Raw genomic sequence first — 9,678 nt, forward strand, 5'->3', positions numbered from 1 at the left:
AGAGAATAAGGTTGAGGAGTTGAGTTGGGTGGGTTAGAAATTATAAGAGTGTGAAAAATATGTGCGTGCGGTTATATGGGTAATTCAGTCCAAGTGAAGGGATATAATAGTCAATGTCTAAATATTTGGATTATAAATTTAATAAGAATTATACTTAACTCAGTCAAACACAGTCAATGGAAGTCAACGTGAATTCCAAGTACCAAACGCAAAGCTGGACAAATGTTAGACCAAACACTAAAGTTGGACAAAATGTAAGTACCAAACACCAAATAACCCTTATAAAAATGATAAATTGTTAATGCAGAATGGCTAAATCCCAGACCCAGAATGGATTTTTGTGTTACATGAGCCATACTATGAATGATGTTGAATTTTTATTGTTACTACTAAGCATAATTCATTCAAGTCTTGAATTTCTATTGTACTACTAAACATGTGAGCGTGCTGCTCTCTGTGTTGTACATTTTGAATTTGCTTTTTGTTTCTCTTACGGAGTAAGCTGGTGCATTGGATATAATAAGAGATTGTGGACACTCAATTCTTGATTGTATTGGAAGCTTAGTTTAAAACCGAGACTTGGATTTAAAGTTGAAATCTGTGTTATAGTTTACATTGGAGTAAATGTGGGATTTTGTTTTTGTTAAGTTATGAAGATTGTACGCATTTGGATTTGAGTTTACAAATATTTTTGCATATTGCTGTTGTGCCTTGGAAGTGGTATGTAAAGTGCCATAGATTCATTTTCTTAGTATGTCAGTACTAAGAAATTGTGAGAATTTCCTTTCTTTAGCTTTGCTGAGTAAAATTTCGAAATATCCTTGTATATATGTTCGTGTATTTGAGTATGATTTCGAAATTTTATATATGTTAGTGTTGAGAATGAATTTACTGGATGAGAACAATTGAATTTCTAGGCAGGTTGTTTGTTGTGCATCTGCTCCTTTATCTAGTACCCTGAACATGTGAGAGTGTTGATCTCTGTGCTGTATATTTCGTAAAGCAATTACTTGGTTCAGTTCTTGTGGCTTGTTTAACATAAATGTATGGTTTATCATATTGGAAGTTGGAACATTTGATGTAACAGGATTAAAAAAAATTGTCTATCAGTTTTATGAGACTGACAGATATAAAAAATTTCAGTGACTTAGCTGGTTAACCAAAAACCGAATGGTTTTATACAAAACCGAGTTGGAACCGAACCGAACAAAACCGAACTACCTTAATGGTTTCATTGGTTTTCATTATTAGAAAACCGAGTACTTTGGTTTCGGTTTTGGTTTTGTCAAAAATCGATGAAAACCGAACCATGTGCAGCCCTAATTACCACTACCTTTTCCACCAACATCACTACCGCCACCACCCACCAGCTGCATGCACCATCACTCACAACTACCACCCTAACGATACCCAATATCTATGGATGTATTTATTAACAAAGTTGTTATCTATTTAATGAGAGTATATAATTATTAAGATAATTAATAAGATATTTACTATGAGGGATTAATAAAATATTTATCATGAGAACATAATGAGACAATAATAATGTACACAGATTAATACCGTCAGACGGATTTCTAACTTTCAATAATAAACGTCATTTATAAACACTTACGTAAGGAACCATTGATTTACAACCAAGAGCTAGCACAGTTGGTTGGGTTGATTGTGTTCGCACAGCGACACACATGATCGATTCTCACAATACTCATATTTGTTGTCATTGATATGTAACCTACACTTTTCCTAATTAATAATTAAATTTTAATTTTTTTTTTTTTGATAAATAACGCAAATATCAAATATTTCGAGGATGATACCAAATCATCAAGCAAAGAAGGTTGAGCGGAAGTTTGTTCTTGGGTTTAAGTTCTTTTTTCTCTGTAGTCTAGCTATCTTCCCTTCCCAAATTTATTTGAGATTTAGGTTTACTCAAAAGTGGGGAACTAATAAAGTTTTTAATCCATTTCTCCTACCAGAGGTGAGTAAGAGAGTCTAAAAGATAGGTTTACTATTTTTAGCCGATCAAATTTCTCTGCTTTGCTTTTGACTTTTGAGATGGAAAAAAAGAAAATACATAATGCATTATTTCTCAATTAAAGCGTGTATTCTTGGGATTGACCACAACCTTGAATTTATCAATTGGGAGGGCAAATGAAGATCGCTCTTTAAGCTGACTAATTTAGCCAAACTTTGTTTTATAATGCAGAACAAAGAAACAGGAAAAAAAAGATCACCTAGCTAGAATATAACCCTTGTCGTAGCAGTACGACTCAATAATATAAGTTGTTTTATTGTGTACTGATTTTGACTTGCACCGTTCTTTTGCAATTATTCTATATAACGTGACTTTTAAGTGTTTTTTAAGGGTTATTTTGTCTTTGCTACTCAGATTTTGTCCAAGTTTTGAAGTTGGTTTAACATTTGTCCAACTTGGTGTTTGGTAGTTGAGAGAACGTTGACCCGCGTTGACTTAGTTAACTTTTGACTTCTGTTTAGTAATTGTTAAAATAATTATATAAAATGAATTTAATAAATGAGCTTACAATTATACCCTTCACTTTACTTCACATTTACATGATAATCAGGGAAAGAGAGAGAACTTATCTTCTATTCCTTCTACAAACTTCTGTCGGTGCCACCATCATAATTTGTCTCTCTACCACTGCATCCCCCGTCACCATCAAATTTTCTTTACCTGAGTAACTAACTCAATGCCCACATGACCCTAAATTGTTTTTGTAATTTGTTTCAGCGGATATCTGCAAGGGGGCTTCGTCACCATTACATTCCATTTCATTTCTGTATATACATCCAAAAGTGATCAAAATCAAGGGTTTTTTTTTAACAATTCGTGAATAAATCAAAGTGGGGAAAAGAGTATCGGTACTTACCTTGTTTGATACACCTTAAATAAAAAAATGGAAGAACCCTGACTTCAGGTATTTCTATATCAATTTAAAGCATTCGGAGTTTCTGCTGCACATGATTGCTAAATCTAACTCCATAAAAATCATTCACCAACACGAAAATCCTAATATGAATTCGAAGAGGCTAAAACCCATCTTTTAAATATTGGTCTCAATATTTTTCAATTATGTGGGATTTATACATAGTACCGAGAAAAACACTCTAAAGAACACATAACAAAGTCAAAGATTTCATCTTTTCAATCACATAAATTGTTTCTGAATCGAAAAAGAGCAGCCGAGCATAAACCCAATAATTCGATATAGTATTGAATGCTCAACAAACCTTAATCGACTCATGAATATCCAGGTCAACAACGCTTTTCTTCTTCACCTCATACCCTGGTGGTGGGTAAGAAAAGCAACGAGACATTTTATCTTCCAAGGGTATGAGGTGAAGAAGAAAATAGTTATTGCCTTTGGGTTGGTACACCCCTCAGCAATTTGGTACCCCCCATTAGCAGCCTTGTCAACAACAATCAAATCTCTTTATATTCTGAAGGAAATTGATTCACACCAGTCACCAGGTGATTCAAATCGAACTACTGAAAACTAATCCCAAATCTGATTAAGAATTGGTTCTTAAATCGAAATGGGAAGGAAACCAGAAATTAGGGTTAGGGTATTTCTTTCTCTCCCGGCAGCTGAGCTGAGAGCGTCAAAAGAAAATGTTGCAATCAAATGAGTATGAGTTTCTCAACATGAGAGAAGAGAGCATCCAGAATATAGGCGGAGGAAAAAGAGTAGAGAATTTAATTGATTTGTTACATCAAGACCATAGATTCAATGTTTTTACCATCACTGTTTGATCACTGGCCCATTTCAAGGGTACAGTTGTAAACTTAGCATTTTTATATTATTTTTGTTCCACGAAATTAATTAAAATTTGGTCATAACAGTCAACGCGGTTCAACGTTTTTTTCAAGTACCAAACACCAAGATGGACAAATGTTAGACCAAATTCAAAACTTGGACAAGACCTGAGTACCAAAAACAAAATAACCCGTTTTTTAATTGTCATATATTTTCACCGAGTTTATTTTATCGCTAAGACGATCAACCACCTCTTCTTTGTTTTATAATGTTAACTGATTTGTAGCGACACATAATTAACAAAATATATTACTACTCACCAATACCTGCCACCACCACAAAATCACCTGACACCACTGTTTCCACCCCCATAGCTGGGTGTGTTTTTAATTTTTAATCACGAACGTCATGTATAAAGCTTAGATTGAACAAACTTAAGTCGCCAATTATTTTTTTATATTTTTGTTGTTATACCTCTTTTATATTGAAATGTAAGATATTTTATCTTAATGCTAAAAACCATAATTTATTCGATCGGGTACCATACATTGCAGGGATACCTTTTGGGTGATCCAATGGTCATGATCATATTGTCTTATAGTATGATTTAGTATCCTCCTCGAAATATTTAGGTTTTTTCCTTACCAATCGTGCTAAAAACATCCAATTATATCTATCACAATACAATGTTTCCCACAAAATTATTATTGTCAAGTAATATTCACCAACATCCATTTTCGTAAAAACCAGCCACTAATTCTTCCACCAACCAGTAATGTTACAACCTCAACCACTCACAAACACCTATCACTATTTCCACCACCCGGTCCATCCATTGCTTCTTTTACTACCACCATTAATATTTAGAGAAAGAGATATTTTGTAAAAAGGTCCTACGTTTTACATCTAATTATGGTCTGGGTCGTAGAATATGCAGTTGATGCATTAGGGTCGTAGACTAACCAAAGACCGTTAGATAAATATTAGTTGACTTTCTTTATTTTGCTAAACACCCTCATCTTTTCCATTTTCCACCATTGTCGTTCAGTTTGAATTATCTTTTGTTCTAGCCTCTGTCAAGTCTTTGTTCTTGTTCTTCTTCTGGGCATGGCCTGACCTTCGCTATTTCTCATAAGGGGATCAGGTAAAGTGCCTATAAATAAACAACTTGGTGTTTACTCTTGTGTTCTCATGGGTGCTAACATCGGAGATGATTTCAAAATGGGTTCAACTTCAAAACCATCTGTTTAACATGTCAAAGCAAGTTACATTCGTTATCCAATGCGGTAGTATAAAAAAGTAGTTTTATTTATGCAAATTGCTATGGAGAAATTCATTGAACCAACAACTGGATACATAGAAGATAAAGAGGTTGCACAAAGATGGGTTCAATATTTTAAGACTCCATTGGTATCAACTGAGTTATCCATTAATAAACGATCGTATTTATGCCATGAAATTTTAGTAACCTGTTATTTAATACCAATTTTCCAACCAATTTGGATATGTATGTAGAAGTTGTGGAACTCTTTTTTCGCTATTTCTTAGGTTCAGCGAGAAAGAGTCTCAGCATGCATTCAGGATGTTCGACGAAATGTCACTCTCTACTTTGTTAAATTTTAAACTATGATTAGGATATATTGTCATTTTACTATTTTCATAAGGGTATTTTAGTAACAAATAAAACAGTCAAAGTTAGTCTACGACCCTAAAGCATCAACCGCATCTTCTACGACCCAGACCCTAATTAGCCATAAAACTTACGACCCTTTTACAAAAATATCTCTAATATTTATTAATATAATTTTTTATAAAAGTATTTGTTAATAAAACTATGTAGGATATATTTGATTACTTAAGGGGCCATTTATAATTTAATATTAATTAATCATTCTTCATGAGCAATTAATGGAACACTAATTAATAAAACATTTTACTCAGTGGAATTAATGAGATTCTGATTCAGGGATCAACCACGGCCATTGATTTATGTTTGCAAGGACAAATCTTGACCACTCTTTATCTAGGGTAACTTAACCAAACTGTGCTTTGTATTCTAGATTATACCACGGCTTTTCGTAAACTTTGTACCGTTGAAAAGTATTTTAAAACACCTATGTAATGAATATAAACATGTCTATCAAATTATACATATTTTTTATAGTAACAATAATCAATTAAAAGGGTAGTTTTAGAAATATCCCCTTAATTAGGGAGATACCTCATCTATTTATGGGACAAAATTTAAAACCATCCAACTCATCTAATTTGGGACGGAGGGAGTATAATATAACCTATTATGGATTACCATCAATTTGTCTAAATACGCCCTTTGTTTTTTATTGAGAACGTGATGAGGTCGAAAATGCTAGGTTTACTGAGTCATTATCCCAACTAAAATCCCGCCAAAAACAATACATGGGACCCACTTCCACCCGTTGATAATCGCTTCCCTAAACCATCTGATCCCCTCTCAGGATCTTTTGTACGAGCAAATATTGTTAGGTGCAACACTCCTCGGTCGAGGTTTATTCTTGCATTCATGTGACTGACAAATGAGGAGAATTGAGAGGATCAGAATAAAATATAAAGAGTCGCTCTCACAGATGTGTCCTTGACCAAAAGATATCTGCCATGTATACATTAGAATTGTGCATATATCATCAGTTCAGCTATTGGATGTTATTTATTCATACAAATAGAATGCAAATGAGTTATATCGCATGAGGTTGAGTTCCAAGAGATTGAAGTGGCTGATCCTTTCGTATTTCCTACTTCCATAACCACTGCCTCCATTTTTCACAAACTCTGATAACATTGCTTCCATATTTCTTTGAGTTGTCTTTCAGGAAAATTCATTTTCAACAATAATCACCACATTCTTGATTTCCGTGTAAATAGTATACTGACAGATTAGTGGATCTTCGTTGGCTACATATTGTTTGAAGAGGAAAAAAGATAAAATCGAACCACTCAAGTGAATTCACCATCCACTTTATTTGCATAGAATCCATTTGCTCTAACCTCCATTTCAGCCTCTTGCTATTATGATAATTTGCTTCTCAATCATTTCACTTTATCTAAATGATGGAGTTTATTTATGATGATTATTGTGTTTTTAACTTTGGTATTTTTTTGGAATAGGTAGATCGATCAAAAGAGGATTTGCTAGATTTCATTTGTCCTCCAAAACTCCTGTCTCCATTATGGTGTCTAGATTCTTCTCTTTACATTTGTTCCAAAAAAATCTCTGAAGCTGTTGTTGAGGAGATTAAATGATTTCTCAACAGTTCATAGCTTATGCTAACATATTAATGATGCTCGTTTGGAAAATTATATCATCATCCAAATCTCTCACTGATGTCAAGCAAATCAGTGGGAAAATTGACTACATAGATGTTACTGTGGTTGATACCTATATGTTTGAGCAAGAGTTTGATGTTATTGTAATTGATATTATAAAGTTTTTGTGAAACATTTATTAATAAATGGCGGAAGCGTCTGTAAATAAAGTTTTGGCACACCTTTTAGTGTATTTCCTGATGTTGAATAATTGCTTTTCACTTGAAGATACTATAAATATAATAATCGATAATAGAGTAGTTTTAGGAAAGGTTGAACCCGTTGATTGTTTTGGAGTTATTTGTATTTTTTAAGAAAAAATAAAAATAAAAAAAGTTTACGATTCAAATCAAATTGGGTCAACAAAATCTTAAGTTTACATATCACTAAGATTATATGTAGTCAATCTATGTTTTATAATTTGAATCCAATATCATACCAAATAATATATTTTCAACATTTATGAAAACTAAAAATCTCATCATTCTGTTTTAAAACTTAATATGAATAGTTTTGAAATTTGAAAAAATACAGAAAAAAGTCAATTTATGCAATTATAGAACTTCCTAAGAAAGGTGTAGAATATTGAACATATTCATTATTTAATATACTTCCAATTGTACCTATCATACATGTAACTATCTTTTGGCATATTTTTCTTGAAGAATTTTCTTTCATATATAAGTATATATATGTGTGTATATTATTATTAACAAATATTCATATCATAATAAATATCATTCTAACAATGGAGCCTACCCTGTAAGAGTAGATAAATGTTGTAGTTGTTATCAAATTTTGAATTATATTTAAAATTTTCCGCTTTTATATAGTATTTTCATCGCTCGATTTCAAAATATTATATCATTTACTTTACTTACTACAATTCTAATTCACCGAACAACATTAGAGGTTGAGTTCAAATTTCGGAGAACCCCCTCTAATATAGTTCATTTTCATTTCTCATTTCCCCACTTTTTGAAAATCTTTTCTTTTCATAATTTTTAAACTTGTTCGATCTCAACATGGTTGTGTTGTTATTTTGCGAAGTTTGCGTTTCAATTCAACTTATTGTCAATTATCTAGTCTTCATTTCTTTATTATCTTTTTAAATTTGAATTTATTTGTTATAAGATCCGATCATTTCCTTACAATTTCAATAAGAGTTTATTTGTTATATGTATATCTTTTTGTTGTTGCAAACACTAAACATTGAACTACATGTAGTTCTTATGCATGCCACTACAACCACATGTAATTAACAATGCCTTTCATGAATAATACTATGTGCCAAATATACCCTAAATACGAAACACGACCACATAAAAATGCAAAAGATAAATAGAGAAAGACAAAAGATAATTAAAATTTGTAATCACTTTCTTTATCTTAAATACCTATATGTTTGAGCAAGAGTTTGATGTATTGTAATTGATACTATAAAGTTTTTGTGAAACATTTGTAAGAAATGACGGAAGCGTCTGTAAATAAAGTTTTGGCATACCTTTTAGTGTATTTCATGATGTTGAATAATTGCTTGTCACTTGAAGATACTATAAATATAATAATCGATAGTAAAGTAATTTCAGGAAAGGTTGAACATGTTGATTATTTTGGAGTTATTTGTGTTTTTTAAGGAAAAATAAAAGAAATAAAAAAAAATCACGATTCAAATCAAATTAGGTCAACAGAATCTTAAGTTTACGTATCATTAAGATTACATGTAGTCAATCTATGTTTCATAATTTGAATCTGATATAATACCAAATAACATATTTTCAACATTTATGGAAACTAAAAATCCCATCATTTTGTTTTAAAACTTAATAAGAATAGTTTTGAAATTTAAAAAAATACAGAAAAAAAAAGTCAATTTATGCAATTATAGAACTTCCTAAGAAAGGTGTACAATATTGAACATATTCATTATTTCGTATACTTCCCCTTGTACCTATCATACATGTAACTATCTTCCCCTTGTACCTATCATACATGTAACTAAATTTTGCCATATTTTTCTTGAAGAATTTTCTTTCATATATAAGTATATATGTGTGTATATTATTAACAAATATTCATATCATAACATGTCATAATAAATATCATTTTGACAATGGAGCCCACCCTGAAAGAGTAGATAAATGTTGTAGTTGTTATCAAATATCGAATTATATTTAAAAATTTACGCTTTTATATAATATTTTCATCACTCAATTTCAAAATATTATATCATTTACTTACTACAATTCTATTTCACCAAACAACATTGGAGGTTGAGTTTAAACTTCGAAGAACCCCCTCTAATATAGTTCATTTTCATTTCTCATTTCCCCACTTTTTGAAAATCTTTTATTTTCATAATTTTTAAACTTGTTCAATCTCAACATGGTTGTGTTGTTATTTTGCGAAGTTCGCGTTTTAATTCAACTTATTGTCAATTATCTAGTCTTCATTTCTTTATTAAAATTTGAATTTATCTGTTATAAGATCCAATCATTTCCTTACAATTTCAATAAGAGTTTATTTGTTATTTGTGTATCTTTTTGTTGTG

This window comes from Papaver somniferum, chromosome 1 (genome assembly GCF_003573695.1).
Source record: "Papaver somniferum cultivar HN1 chromosome 1, ASM357369v1, whole genome shotgun sequence".
In the NCBI taxonomy this organism is placed as follows: domain Eukaryota; kingdom Viridiplantae; phylum Streptophyta; class Magnoliopsida; order Ranunculales; family Papaveraceae; genus Papaver; species Papaver somniferum.